Genomic DNA, 15,533 nt, shown 5'->3' on the forward strand with positions numbered 1-15,533 from the left:
ATGAAATCCTTCACGTTTTCAGGTTATTTATTTTTATTACTATTTAAATATCATAAAGAATTATAATATACCGTATAAGTAATTTCATCTGGATATCATACATAGATAACACGTCCCTTACTACAGTGCAATTAAGCACCACGGGGCTGCAGAGCAATTATGAAACAGTGACACAGTGTTTCATCATCTCGATAGTTACGACTAAAAAGCCAATAGAAATCTTTGTACTAACATGACCAAATCCTTCTTGCTCGGCAGGGATTTGTGATGGTAAAGTGGGCTTTTTATTTTCACTACAAGCAGAACTGACTCAGTGCTTCAATTAAAATGTAATCTCAAAAGAAATCTCCCCAAAGGCCAATTTCTATAGAAAGCCACTTGCGTGGATTTTATTGGCTCCAAACAGGGCCATTGCTACTTATAGACAACGTGTCTTCATCTGATTTTAGTCTTGGGAAGTTTAAATACGTCAGGTCTCAAAGTTTAACTCCTTCCTGTGTGCTGAATGTTTGTTTTTGTACTTTGCTTCAAATCTGTTTCCAAGTCATAGGAAATGAATATTAACGAAACATCTGATTGGAAATGTGTTTCTATATTAAGTCATGCAATATGTTTGCAACACAGACCATGTCTTGTAATACAAGATGAATGTATATCTTAGAAACTCTGAAACGGATGCCAGATAAGAACCAAATAGACCACCCAGATTGCACTCTAACTTCCTTGGTCTCATTGCACTGTTTTTACTTTAACACATAAAATAAATGTTTTACGTATCCTCCCATCCCACTCAGTTATTTTATTTATTGTACACTGATGTTCGTGCATTCATATTTTTAAATAACATTATTTTGTTTTTATAATTGAAAACTTTGAATTATATATATATATATATATATATTTTTTTTTAAATTAGGATTTGCACATTTTAAAAGCATCATCATTAATTTAAGCGTACACTATAAGAGAGCGCACAGGTAGTATAAAATATACAATACAATGAATAAAAGCAGCTAAATACTATAGAACCTTCCCAAATTCCTAAAAACAACAAGTACAAAAATAAAAAGTATCAGCGCTTAAGCAGTCTTCCCGTTCAACATATATTGAGGAAAAAAGCATAACCAATAAAATTACTGAATAGTGAGAGTCCCAAAATAAGAAATAGTTTTAAAAGGATATATTCCAAGATTGCAGGGGTTATAGTATAGATGACACAGAGTTCCTTAGGGTTACGATTTGGTTCCAATCTCCAGTCCAGGGGAAACTATGTAGCCACCTTTTAAAAAGGAAATAAACAGATATAGTATAACTCTGTTTATTAAAAAAACCCTATGGAATCCCTTTTTTTGAACTCTTACACAAAATAGTGGTCGTACTTATCGCTAAGGACCACAAACAGGCATAAGTGCAGTACAGAATGGAGGTGATGGCAGAGTTACCACTTCGTTGGTGTGATGTTGCGAGTTGTTTCCGTGCACTGGAGCCGACCCGGACCTCGTATACCTCGGGAGGACGCTGTCCTTCAGTATCATTGTACTGGCTTCCTAGCCTTTAGAGTTTGATAATGCCGCCAAAGCAACGATCCACGCGTTTCACCCATGATACCGGGCTTTCTCAAGAAAGGATGCCGCAGCAGAAATCTCCCAAATAAATAAAATTTTCGTATAACTGAAATTATCGGTGCTCTTAAAGGTGAAAGTCCAGACAAATAAAAGTTCATAAAATCAATGTATGCAGTTTTATCGTTACACAGAAAAAATCTTAAAATCGATATGTTCATATGGAAAGCTTGCTAAAGGGACATACGAGTTTAAATCACATATAGTGTCATAATTGTTAAAAAAAAAAGACATAATTTGTTCTTATGATAATCATGACAAATAGAGGTGAATTCATAATGCTATCTATCTATCTATCTATCTATATATATATATATATATATATATATATATATATTTAATGTCATATGATTCTTCTATTCACCTCTAATGTCTATGATAACTCAAATAGTTACAAAAGTTACTGATAATGTCAATTCATGAGATCAGTGCAATACAGAATATAAAGATAAAAAAAGGTGATTAGGAATTTTTTTTTTTTTTTTAAATAGACCTATCTATAAAATAGGATGAAAAGCAAATGTTTTTGAGTTGCATATAGTTGCATATAGTTCATGTCATTTATCCTATAGTGAGACTGGTTAGGTTTAGGCTACTCATGTACCTACTTAGAGACTTTAAGTGGCACTTGCATCAACTGTGAGTGGGAGAAAGATGGCCTGTTTCATTGATGCTAGTGTAAGACTGGTGGTTAGGTTACTGCTATGCCTAACCTGTGTCATAGTGCCACTTACACCAATTTTAAGTGGGAGATATCATGCTTAATTAATCCTAGTATAAGAGTGGTGGTTAGGTTGCTGTTGTACATAGCCACTGCCAGTGGCACAGTGCCACTTGCACCAAGTTTGGTGTATAGCCTTTTAAATAATAGTTGAATTGATCCTTGTGTGAGACTGGTGTATGGTTATGTTACTGCATGGCCTAGCCACTGCCAGTTTGTCATGGTATGTTAGGATCCTCAGCAAGATACAAGGTAACAATCCTGACAAACGCAAAGTAAGGAGAAACAGTAAAGTGTATTACCAGACCTTAGAATGGCAGGTTAATAGAAGTAATAGAACTAAAATTCTTAATATATCAGACAAATGATTATATAAACAGCAATAGTAACAAATGATAAATAAACACTGGTACAGGGTCCCTGGCACTCAGGGTCAACAGCTATCCGTGTTTGGTACACATACATGAACATGATTATAACAAAGGAAAACATAGTTGTGGTCTGGTACACTATAAAGCAATAGGATACTTGTGGTCAATATAGTCTAGTCTGGTACACAGGGTAACACTAGAGAAAGAAAGGTCAATAACTAAACTAGGTCAAATAACAGAGATTAAGAACAAGGACAATAATAATGAGTTTATTGGCTTAGATACCACTACAGGTCACCTAACAATTAGTAGATTAAGGTATATATGCCTGGGGCATTTAATTGATAGCCACGCCTCCGAAATGTGAGTGGGTATGGTAATGACATCATGACATCATCCCAACATTAGAGAGGGGTGGTGCTGTAGTGACTAGCAACAGAAACATTCTCAGAGGTGTCTGAGGTTGATTCCACATGTTAGAGCGCAGGAATCAGGATCGGCTCTACCATAAGGTAGGACAGGCTGCCTCCTTAGGGCGCACCGGCGGGGGGAGGCAAATATCTCTTGATGGTCATTTCCTGTAGCGTGGGCGAGCACCAGTACCTTGGCTGACCGGTGCAGGAGGAGATGGAAGCTCCAATCCAGATCCACATTTCCTGTATAGCTACCTAACGCCCTGTAGAGGCCTGGGAGCTAGAATGGGACATCATATTCTGACTCCCAGACACCACTGCAGGACGCACAAGGGAGCTATACAGGAAATACGGATCTCCCTCAGAGGAGCACTTCGGGATCTCACTGGACCCCAGGCTGTTGATCCACTCCAGTTCTCCAGAAGGTAGGGAGACTGGGTGGATTGAGGTGTGTGTGTGTGTGTGTGTCTCCCACCCCTCCACAATACTGTCCCTCCCTCCCACCATAGCCCCATTCCCACACACTGCTGCCCTGCTCCCTCAATACAGTTACTGCCCACCCCACAATACTGTCCCTATACCTCCCTCCACCATAGCTCCTGTCCAGGGCCGGTGCTAGGATTTTTAGTTACACGGGCGAAGATGCATTTTGGCGCCCCCAACCCTCATTAAAAAAAAAAAATGCATCTTCACCTGTGTGTCTTTCCTCCCAAGCCACAGGCACACAGGCATCATTTTTCAGTCACACAGTCAAAGTCATACAGGTACACTGTCATACAAAGACAGCAATAATCATACAGACACATACAGTCAGAGACATACAAGCAGAGACATACATGCATACAGAGACATGCAGGCATACCGTCATACAGACACATACATACAGACAGGCATACAGAAACATACATACAAAGACATTCAGGCGCATACATACAGACATACAGGCATAAAGAAACATACATACAGAGACATACAGGCATGCAGACACATACATACATACATACATACAGGCATACAAAGACATACACACATACAGATACATGCATGCATACAGAGACATAACGTCATACAGACACATTCATATAGACAGGCATACAGACACATACATACATACAGAGGCATACCGTCATACAGACACATACATACATACATACAGAGGCATACCGTCATACAGACACATAAATACATACAGAAACATGCATACAAAGACATACAGGCATACAGAGACACACAGACACACACATACGTACATACAGAGACATAAAGGCATACAGTTACATACATGCATACAGAGACATATATACAGACATTCAGAGACAAACATACATCCAGTTACATACATGCATACAGAGACATACAGAAACATACGTACAAGACATACAGGCATACAGACACATACATACATACAGAGGCATACCATCATACAGATACATACATACATACAGACAGGCATACAGAAAAATACATACTCACACACACACACACACGCACACAAACTCACAGACACATACTCGAACACACACACACACATACTCACATGCGCACACACACACTGACATACTCACACACACCGACAGACACACTCACTCACACACAAACTCATAGACACACTTACACACACACACTGACAGACACACATACTGACAGACACACACACACTCACTCACACACACACACACACTGACAGACACACACAAACTCACAGACACACATACACACTGACATACACACTCACACACACCGACAGACACACTCACTCACACACAAACTCATAGACACACTTACACACACACTGACAGACACACACACACTCACTCACACACATACACACTGACATACACACTCACACACAAACTCATAGACACACTTACACACACACTGACAGACACTCACACTCACATGCACACACACAGTAATTAATAAAAAATTACATTTAAATGTCCCACCCAGCCGCCCTACCTGGAGTGCTGGCGTGGGTCTCTCATTGGTGGTCCAGTGAGGCTGCTGTGCGGCGTGCGGCTGAAGTTGATTAGGAGGCGGCGAGGGAGCTCTCTGATCTCTCTGACCGGCTCCCTCGCAGGCTGTTTTCTGATGCCGCGGCAGACGGAATATGACGTCATATTCCGGCTCCCGCGGCATCAGCAAAAGGCGCGCGAGGGAGCCGGTCAGAGAGATCAGAGAGCTCCCTCGCCGCCTCCTAATCAACTTCAGCCGCACGCCGCGCAGCAGCCTCACTGGACCACCGCGCAGCAGCTCCGGGGATCCAGGAGGTGACCAGGCAGGAGGGAGAACTTCCCTCCTGCCGGTCACTGGAATTTTGCGCCCCCAGAGCCGGTGCGCCCTAAGGCGGCCGCCTGTGCCGCCTTATGGACGCGCCGGCCCTGCTCCTGTCCCCCATAATAATGTCCCTGCACCCCCAATACTGTTCCCTTCCCCTCACAATAGCCCCAGTCCCCCATAATGCTGCCCTGTCCCTCAAAACTGTTTAGATCCCCCCAGTCCCCCAAAATGTTGCCCTACCCCCACAATACTGCCCCTGCCCCATTAATACTGTTCCTATCCCTCCACCATAGCTCCAGATCCCACAATATTGTTCCCATCCCCTCCCACCATAGACTCAATCCCCCACAATACGGCCCCTGCCTCCATCACAATAAAGCCCCAATCCCCCACAATACTGCCCCTAAACCCCCCTCGCTAAAGTTCCTATCCCCCAACAAAACTGATTTATTCCCCAATACTACTCCTATTTCCCCTTGACTAAAGCCCCTGTCCCACACACACAGTACTGCCCCTATCCGCCTACTAAAGCTCTATTGTACAGTACTACAGAATTTGTTGGCTCTTTATAAATAATAATAATAATAAAGTCCCTGTCCCACACAATTCTGCCCCTATCCCCCACACTAAAGCACAGTGACACAGAAAGGGGCTGGTGGGCAAGTAAGAGACACGGGGAGGTGTAAGACACTAAAGGGGGATATAATACAAAGTGGTGTAACACACACAGGGAAAACACATTCAAGAGGGGATATGTAAATCTAAAGGGAGTAAGAAATTCAAAAGAGAGGTTATGAGGCACACAGGTGAAGATACATTTTTTTATGGGGTGCGGGCGGCAAAATGCATATTCACCTGTGTAGCCAAAATGACTCAGGAATTAAAAGTAGGTTTCCTTACACAATGCCACCTGCAGCAGCTTTGATTCACTGATTTAAAGTTTGAAATGTTTTTTTTTTTTTAACTGCCTGTGGAAAGAACAATAACATTAACACAAATTTATATTAGGGCTTAATAACGTTGTGCTAGTTTACACAATAAATACTCATATCTAATTTCCTTGAATCATAAATACAAACACGCCTTATCAAAGATTATCAAAGGTACGGGCAAATCTTAAGATGAAGGTAGGGGCTGTGTTCCCCAATCCACCATCAGCAATAGTGCTCCTCACAGAGTCTTAACACTGTTGCCAGCACCACCCATAGAAGTACCACCACTTTTAGTAATATTCAACTTGAGGATAGTGGAACTAACATGTCTGCCACATCTGATTAACCATCTATGATACAAATGTTTTTTTTCCCAGCCTTATTATGCTGCAATTGGTGAATAAAAATTTAAAGAGTGTGCAGTCAAAATCTTGCATAAGAATCTGTAGTTGCGGTGAGCTAGGCCTAGGTATAAGACCACCAGCTCCACAATAACCTCTGCTGCTGCTTCCAGGGGCACTGCAGTTCCTTCTACTACACGTATTTCAAGCATCGTACCTTCTGTGTTTTGTGTTCAGTGAACTTGTTGCTGTTCCCAGTGTTACTCAGTGATAATTTTTGTAGCCCCTTTAGAAACAACTTAGGGAAAGCTCAACTGAGTCTGTTTTAACAATGCTATCATAGATAACCTTTATTGAACAGGTACAAAAAAGTACCAAAGTAATGATTACAATTGATCTTGGTGGTAATCACTGGTATTGGAGGTAGTGGTGGTGAATCTGGTGAAGTTATCTGTCAGCATTTCAGTGGGAAGGGTTGCTGACATTAGCAGCAACCATCATGTATAAGATAAAAACACAATACATAACAAAGTAAAAAGGAAAACAAGTATTAGCAACAAGTGGATAACACAAAGCAAACAGGGAAACGCAATAGAAGGATATTGGCAGAACTTTGAGACTCAGGTCTCTAGGATACTGGAAGCAGGACCTGTGGGACTAAGGCCTTCGGAATACTATGAGCAAGGCTTTCAAGACTCAGGCCTTCAGGATACTAGTAGCAAGGCCTGCAGAATACTGGGAGCAATGTATCTGTGACTCAGGCCTTCAGGATAATGGGAGCAATGGTATTGGGAGCAAGGTCTCTGGGACTCAGGTCTTTAGGATACCGGGAGCAGGACCTGTGGGACTCAGGCCTTCGGAATACTATGAGCAAGGCTTTCAAGACTCAGGCCTTCAGGATACTAGTAGCAAGGCCTGCAGAATCCTGGGAGCAATGTCTCTTTGACTCAGGCTTTCAGGATAATGGGAGCAATGGTATTGGGAGCAAGGTCTCTGGGACTCAGATCTTTAGGATACCAGGAGCAATGTCTCCGGGTGCCAGCAAACAGGATACATTGAGCAAGGCCTCCAGGAGCAAGCAGGCAAGATACAGGGGGAGGGTATCCAAGTAACAAGGCTTCTAAGAGCCAGCAGGATACAGGGTGCATATGAACTACCGAACAGGGGGAGCATTCGTATCCTGAATTAAAGAGATTCCCTTGTATGGTGTTCGCACAAGAACCTCACGAACAGAGACCGGCCAGGACACCTATTTCCCTGGAACTGTTTTGAGCTAGTGCCTCGTGTCTGGCTTGTCAAAACTTTACCACAATGGCATTCCCGTTCTGCCAAACCGATCTGAGTGATTCTTGGATATGTTGGACACTCAGATCGGGGCTAACAGGAATGTGTACTTTTTGTGGGGTTCTTGGGTATGGTCAGGGCTGCCATCAGAAATTTTGGGGCCCCTGACACAGCTCAAGGTCTGGGCCCCCCGGCGCCTGCACCCGAGTCCCCCCCCCCCCCCCCGAGTCCGCCCACAGGCATGCAGTGTCTGCAGGGCCGGTGCAAGGATTTTTGCCGCCCTAGGCAAAAGTAAAGTTTGCCGCCCCCCATATGATCTGCCATGTTAACTAACACAGTGCTGCAGTGCCGCCGTGTTTACATTAAAAGGCCTGCAAGGACAGGCTATAGACACCAGAACCACTACATTAAGCTGCAGTGGTTCTGGGGACTATAGTGTCCCTTTAATGTGAGGTAAATTAGAGATTAGTGCCACGAATAATATACTAGATTGCCTACTTACAACCAGATGAGGATGATGATGGGCTTCAGCTGCCGTCTGGCTCCACTGGTCTGGTGTAGAACAGGCTCTCTGGAGGCGGTTTGTAACTGTGGTCACAAAAATCAATGTTCTGGGAGAATGGGAAACAGCTCCATTTTTTGAGGGCCCTTTACACAGGGGGGGGGGGGATGTCCTGATGTGTGTAAGGAATGCATTGTGTGAATCTGTGTTTGTATGTGTAAGGGCTGCAAGGTGAGTTTGTGTATGTATGGGATGCAGTGTGTGTGTGTCTGTAAGGGATGCACTGAGTGTGTGGAAGGGGTGCATTGTTTGTTGCTGTGTGTAAGGGATGCATTGCTTGTGTATGTGTGTCTGTGTGTAATGCATTGTGTGTTTTTCTGTGTGCAAGGGGTGCATTGTGTGTGTGTGTGATGGATGTCAATCTCTCCCCATACCCCCGTCAATTTCCTTCTTCTCCCCCTCCCTCTCATTGCCTTCTCCCCCCCTCCAATTTCCTTCTTCTCCCCCTCCCTCTCATTTCCTTCCTTCTCCCCCCTCCAATTTCCTTCCTCTCCCCCTCCAATTTCCTTCCTCTCCCCCTCCAATTTCCTTCCTCCCTCCCCCCTCAAATTTCCTTCCTCCCCCCTCAAATTTCCTTCCTCTCCCCCTCCCTCAAATTTCCTTCCTCTCCCCCTCCCTCAAATTTCCTTCCTCTCCCCCCTCAAATTTCCTTCCTCCCCCCTCAAATGTCCTCCCTTCCTCTCCCCCCCACTCCCTCAAATTTCCTCCCTTCCCTCCCTCTCCCCCACTCATACAAATTTCCTCCCTCCCTCTCCCCCCACCCCCACTCAAATGTCCTCCCTCCCACTCCCCCCCTCACTCAAATGTCCTTCCTCCCTCTCCCCCCCCACTCACTCAAATGTCCTCCCTCCCTCTCCCCCCCACTCACTCAAATGTCCTCCCTCTCCCCCCCCACTCACTCAAATGTCCTCCCTCCCTCCCCCCTCACTCAAATGTCCTCCCTCCCTCTCCCCCCTCACTCAAATGTCCTCCCTCCCCCTCACTCAAATGTCCTCCCTCCCCCTTCACTCAAATGTCCTCCCTCCCCCCCTCAAATGTCCTCCCTCCCCCCCACTCAAATGTCCTCCCTCCCCCCTCACTCAAATGTCCTCCCCCCTCAAATGTCCTCCCCCCCTCAAATGTCCTCCCCCCCTCACTCAAATGTCCTCCCTCCCCCCCTAACTCAAATGTCCTCCCTCCCCCCTCACTCAAATGTCCTCCCTCCCCCCCTCACTCAAATGTCCTCCCTCCCCCCCTCACTCAAATGTCCTCCCTCCCCCCCCTCACTCAAATGTCCTCCCTCCCCCCCCTCACTCAAATGTCCTCCCTCCCCCCCCTCACTCAAATGTCCTCCCTCCCCCCCCCTCACTCAAAGGTCCTCCCTCCCCCCCCTCACTCAAATGTCCTCCCTCCCCCCCTCACTCAAATGTCCTGACACCCGGCGGGCGCGCGAGGGAGCACTCTCCCTGGCTGAGTGCTTCCTCTTCAGCTCCCTCGCGCGCCGCGTACTGATGCCGGAGCCGGAAAATGACATCATCTTCCGGCTCCGACATCAGTACGGTGCGCGAGGGAGCTGAAGAGGAAGCACTCAGAGGAGAGTGCTCCCTCGCGCGCCCGCCGGTTGTCAGCAGGGTCAGCCTCTGGGGGGCCCTGAGGTGACCGGCTGCTGGGCCCCCCAGGAGAAGAGGCTGGCCCAGTGGGTACATACCGGGGTCGCAGGGCCCCCTGCGACCCGGTATGTTCCCACTGAATGTGGGGCCCGGACGACCTGAGCAGTCCGGGCCCCCCAGGACCGCCGGGCCCATGACAACCGTTGCGGTTGTCATGCCCTGATGGCGGCCCTGGGTATGGTTGAGGTACTTTTGGAGTACAGGATATTTTGTTAGATTTTCTGTACCTGAGAGATAATTAAGTTAGAGGAGTTTTCTCAGGCAATTATTTCTCAGGCACAGAGGATCCTGGGTTTGAAACCCCTGCATTATTGTATGGAAAACCCTGTGCATGGGACTGGGCATAAAAGCCGTGTACCTGACAATAAACCTCAGTTGTACTCCCAGAACTGTGTGTCGTCCAGTTGCTGGGGAGGAGGTGGGATATTTCTTTGGTGTTTTACTTGTTCCTAAGTTTACTTTGGTGGATCCAGCAGAGATTCCCCGCTAGAACTAAAAATGTTCTTAATTGTGTTGTAATATTTTTTCAATACTTTTAATTTTAAAAAAAATCAGCCAACAGAAAAACTGCTGAGTACTATTATAAGGCATATGCATGAAATGGTTAAAGATAAATCGCCATTAGAAAAACCCTTGTCTTATAACTCAAATAGGTAAAAAAAAAATGTTTTAGTATTGAGGGTATTGAGATTAGATATTTACTATAAATTTAACAAATATGCATGTGTGAGGCATTCAAAATATAATTTAATGTAGAAATCTACACTATTTTATTTAACTCTTTCCTGGAACTGCACATATTCATCTTGGCACTCTGTTTGTTCTAAACTCAACCGATTAATGTCATAGAACAAAGTATATGAATGTGGAGAATCAAAAACATTGCTTAAGTGTGTCTGAACCTGCATTAAACTGTATTGTGATGTCAACTGCTACATTTTTAATGTACATTTAAAAGAAAGCAGAGCCTCACGAGTTATAGCTGATTTTCAATGTTTTACTGAGTAGTGTAATTACCAAAGCATTTAAGGTTTTCCACTTTTTTATTTTTTTATTTTATTTTTGTTAATTGTTTACAGAATTATTCTTTCTTAACCTCTTCACGTTCAAGTTCTTTCAATTGAAAAATAGTAGCATATATAGTATATAAATTATAGCAAACGCTATAGTTTTGCGTGAGGGAGATTGTTGTCTGAACCTCTGAAGTGACAGCCACCTAATAATCCACCAGCTATCACAAAGATACCACACACAACACACATAGACATCCTCTACACACATCATATATAACCACCCCACATACAGCACACACCACAAGCAGCTTCTCCACACATGCAACACCGCAAAAGCCTTATCACACACACAACAAATATAGCCTGGCCAAATACAAAACACACAGTCACCCCACAGAACAAACACTACTAGCATCCTCCCCAGAAGCAGCCTTCCCACACACGACAGTCTCACCACATTCAACATTCATCTCAGACTATCCACATGCAATCTGTGTTCCACACCTACAACAAACTTGGGTCCTCTTCCTAAGCTACTACCCACCATTCTAATCTTGGTCACCACTGGCTACCACAACACGAGTCTCTTCCTGCTCCCATAACCCAAGTCTGCTTCAGCTACCTAGACCAATGTTTTAATTGGGAAGATTGCAATATGGGTATTTAGACATCATGGTTTAATAGTAGGGTTCTGAGAATTGAGTGAATTTAAAATGAAAGACAAATGCTCTGTACCAGTTCTAAACAAGGTAATTACTTGTATGGAAAATAAGCATACCTGGTTTGCTGCTTCTAATTACATGCAACTCAAGTGCTGACAATTGATAACATTCTAATCATCTACTGGCGATGGAAGTGAGGGGTTAGTAGATTGTATTACTTGGATCAACAACAAGTTGGACTCTCCTTTTCACATAAAATGGGAGTTGATAAAAAAGAAATGTAATTTCTTGTTTTTTTTAATTCTATATTTATTCTTTTCAAGTTGAACAAATATATATGCTGGTTTTAGTAGTGATATTGTTCAGTCACAAGCAATAGTTTGTTGATATCATCATGTAATATGAAATATCAATTAAACAATGGATGTAGACCATATATTTACCATATATTTACCATATATTCTAGGCATTAGTCTTCGAACAGTGCTGGTTGTCTAACTGGTGAATGACCATATTGTATGTACACAGGTTTGGGGGTGGGTCACTAACCAAGAGAAGGGTATATCACCTTTTATTTTGGGTATTTGTACTTCAGGGGCCTACCAAGAGCTTAATTTTCAAAGTCTTAATGGTTGAAGCAAGACCCTACTTGTCACTGAGTGTTTTCAGAAAATTTAAGAGTATGGGAAGAGGCAGTGTGGGGCATTGAGTGATAGTAACTGGGAAACTACTTACAAGTGTAAGAAAGGGGTTGACAGAAAAAGAGGCCTCAAAATGATAGAGGTTAAAGATAAAGTAAGTGGAAGGGAGAATTATGATAACAAACAGTTTGAGAAAGAAGGAAAAGAGAGGTAAGTGTTTCTTGATTTGCTTTTGAGGGGTAAAAACAACAGAGTTATTACGAGTACATATCAGAAACCTGTCGATGTGAATGACACTCTTCACTACATCAGTTCAATCCACACTAGCTGGATCAACACTATTCTTTATGGCCAATTGTACTTTTCAAATGTTAATACACATAATTGAGAAATGTTGACAGGGTGTCTGTGACTTTAATTTCCCGTTATCTTAATAAGGAATATCTTATTAAGCTCATTTATAGAGCATATATTAAAGTGAGGTGAACAGACAAGTTATCCCTGTTGGGGTTCAATGGGACTAATTATAGTGTGCAAGTGTTCAGGATAGTGGGGCACATGTCTCAGAAGAAGTGAGAGCAGTCTTTTTGGATAACATAGGGCTAGGTTTTTGTTATGTCTCATAATCATACTTTAGCACATTGGATGAGTTGTAGTTCTACATTTGCTCTTTATCCTCTATCATGTCCCTGAGGGCTGCAGTACATGGGGAAGACAAGTAGAATGTTAACAAGGAGATTTATGGAGTATAGGACATATATTGCCAAAATTAGGTCTATGACATCTGTGGCCACACACTTTAGGAAAATTCATCCTGGTAATCCTAATGGTCAGAGTTTGGTTGGATTTATTCTTTGTGCACCTTGTTCCCAAAGAGACTTAATGAAATTATAGATTATTTACATATAATCCACTGGAAATATTTTTTTTTCTTCAGAGTTCTAGGGATGGAGCAGTTACCATGGAAACCAGAGGAATCAGCTGCAATATTTCATTGGTAATTGCTCCATTTCTACAGCTTTGCACCATTTTTCATATCATGAAATAAATCTTTCCCATTTTGCAGCCATTTACATCATATGACAAGTGCGCATGATTAGATTTTACATACATTTTTCATATAATGTTCTTGTAATGCTGCTCAGCATTAGGATTGCATGTTTATTTATAGCCGTTATCATTATGCAGGGGTTTGAAAATTAAATGAGAGCCAATTTATGTTAATTCACACGTTTGAGACATCTGATTTAATTTTTGGATACATTTCTATACATGTGTTATTCAATGGTTGATGTGTTTTTCATTTGCTACACTTAGCTTTTTAGTTTGCTAAAGTGATTTATTGATTACATCCTTAATTGATCTATATGTATATGTATATATATATATATATATATATATATATATAAGGGGTGTATGCCCTTGCCGTATGACTGTCTTGAAAAAGTCCAGTTTAGGTGAAATGCATGAATGGTTTTTATTTTGTCCATAATAAGAGCATTCGAACAGCAAATTCTCAATGCAGTGTTACGTTGCTTGCGAAGAGGCTAAGTAGAGAAATAGGAGGCAACATATCAGATCGTGTCAGGTGACCTGCGCAGAGGTCCTAATCAACAGTACGAAGAATGAATGAGCATATAAGAATGTGACTACACTGCAAAAATAAACTACAAATAAACAGCAACGATTAAAGACACGGTAGAATGGCACAAGATGCAGACCTGCATAACCGTGCATAGAAAAACAAAAAAACATGTGGGCATATTTGTGTAGTCATGATAACAAGCGAGTATGCAAGCCATGGCGTTAGTCCGGAGAGTGGGAGCATCGCTTTCGGTATTGCTCCCATCCTTTGATTTTATGACCGAAGTTCCGACTCATAGGCCGGGATCACCCCCACCAGCTCAGTGGGGGAAGCGGGGCCAGATTTCCTATCTTCTCAAATGCCACTTAATGCGGTGCTGGATCATAACTGCAGGCTTCATACCTTGCATGCAGCAACGTGGCAATGTCTGAAAGTAAGCCCTGGGCATTGTTTGCGGTCCTCTAACATTTCCAGCGGGCCAAAAGCACGTTCAATCGGTTCAATGGGGGATCCCCTTGAGGATACCCTGTAATGAACAGGCTTTGACGGGCTCTTAGGGTATAAAATCAGCATTTACAGGGCTCCGATAGCAGAGATAGCAGAGATGGCTGACACCCCGCACAGCGACTGGGTTCCGTCCCCGTATCTGGGTATATTGTTATGATCAATATTTTAATTTATTCCTTTCCACACTTGCACCTCTCGTGTTTCATTACACCTTCAGAAGCTAGTTCAGCAACTACAGCACTTTACATCCTTATATACTAGGAGGAACTTCTGTCCGATCAAGTCGGTCCATGCAGGAACTATCTTCATTTCTTGATAATAGGATTTGATATTTAGCCGGCAAGTGGACCTCTTCAGTCTGGTGTGCAGCTGTATGTTTAGGGCTGCTGTCCAACTGTTGCTGCTTCTATTATCTGTGCATTTATTATCTTTTGGTTGATGGTCTCTACCAGGAGAGTGTATTTAGGATCATTGTTTTTCTATTTTATATTATATGTACATTTTTTTCATCTTTTTTATATATATATATATATATATATATATATATATATATACATATATATATATATATATATATATATATATCTTTTTATATATATATATATATATATATATATATATATACTTGTTTCTGTGTATGAATAAATTGTTACTTTTTCGCTTACTCCAACATTGTTTTTGTACTGTAAAATAACATTCTGCATTGGACAAATTAAAACAAAACATATTGTAAAATACTGTAGAACCAGTAAAAAAAAAAAAATATATATATATACACACATACACTTGTGAGTGCACTAGAGACCTCTGCCCTTGGCTGTTTCAGCTCTGAAGAACCATGATTTTCTGTTCCTCTTGCCTCAATTCAAAATTGATCTGATACTTTTTCCCATAAGGTTAAGAAAACTTCTCGCAGCAGATTTGAAAATATTTCTTGTGAATCTTGAAAA

Source organism: Pelobates fuscus, chromosome 7, assembly GCF_036172605.1.
Source record: "Pelobates fuscus isolate aPelFus1 chromosome 7, aPelFus1.pri, whole genome shotgun sequence".
NCBI lineage: Eukaryota > Metazoa > Chordata > Amphibia > Anura > Pelobatidae > Pelobates > Pelobates fuscus.